Source organism: Pteropus vampyrus, unplaced genomic scaffold, assembly GCF_000151845.1.
Source record: "Pteropus vampyrus isolate Shadow unplaced genomic scaffold, Pvam_2.0 Scaffold333, whole genome shotgun sequence".
In the NCBI taxonomy this organism is placed as follows: domain Eukaryota; kingdom Metazoa; phylum Chordata; class Mammalia; order Chiroptera; family Pteropodidae; genus Pteropus; species Pteropus vampyrus.
In genome coordinates this window covers 213,484-214,432 of record NW_011889114.1, presented here as the reverse complement: position 1 = coordinate 214,432, position 949 = coordinate 213,484, and positions in this window count along the sequence as shown.

Below are 949 nucleotides of genomic sequence, written 5' to 3'. Positions count from 1 at the left end.
GAGAAGCCTGAGGATTTGACGGTGGATCTTTCCCGCTTCAGCTCCGAGCGGCCGGAGGATAAGTCCTCACCCGATGGCGATGACACACAGAAACGCCACAGGAAGCACAGTTCTCCCATCCCCAGACCCCTCGGCTCCATTTCGACCTCCGCCTCCCACATTCTCTCTCCTCTCTGCACTCGGTCTGGTCAAAATGCCCTGTGATGGAGTTCGAGTGGTGTCCCCAGACACCTCTTCGACCGCGGGCGTGCCCAGCTCCAACGAGTGCCGTCTGCAGCCAGCCTTCTGCGGCCAGTTCCAGATCAGAGCTGTCCTCAGCGGCACAGTGGCCTCTGTCACCCAAGGCCATGCCCTCCCCAGGCCAGTGCATAATAGGCAGGGGCGGCCGGAGGGCAGGTTTGAAAATCCGGCCATTTCAAGCCTAGCGAGAGCCGTGTCAAGGGCCCCTGCGGGTTTGGCTGATGTTATTATTGAACATGCGCTCCACTCAGTTCAACTTCCCCCTCTGCCTGATCCCAGCTCCTTCCCCAGGTGTTGGCCCAAGGACACAGAGGACACTGCTTGATAAACTTATCCACATTCATCTCCTCCACCCCACAGAGCAGGCGCCCTGGGACCCCGACATGAGGCAGCCCTTCCACCAAAGGCCCTGCCTGATTCAGCCACCCCCGTCCACCTCTCCCCACAGCTCACCACCGCTCCGAGTTATCTTCCTTGGAGCATCCATCCCGATCTAAGCTTCTCCGAAGCCATTTATTTCTGTTTTCCCTTCACTCTGTATGATAAGCTCCAAGAAAGCAAAGACCTTATCGCTGGGCTGTCTCCAGGAGCCAGAATAATCCCAGGCTCATAGCACAGACACGTGCTGTCCAGTGCAGTAGGCGCTGCCCACGCCAGGCTGTTTATATGTCACCGAAGTAATTCGTGAGCTCGGTCAGTTATGAATGAC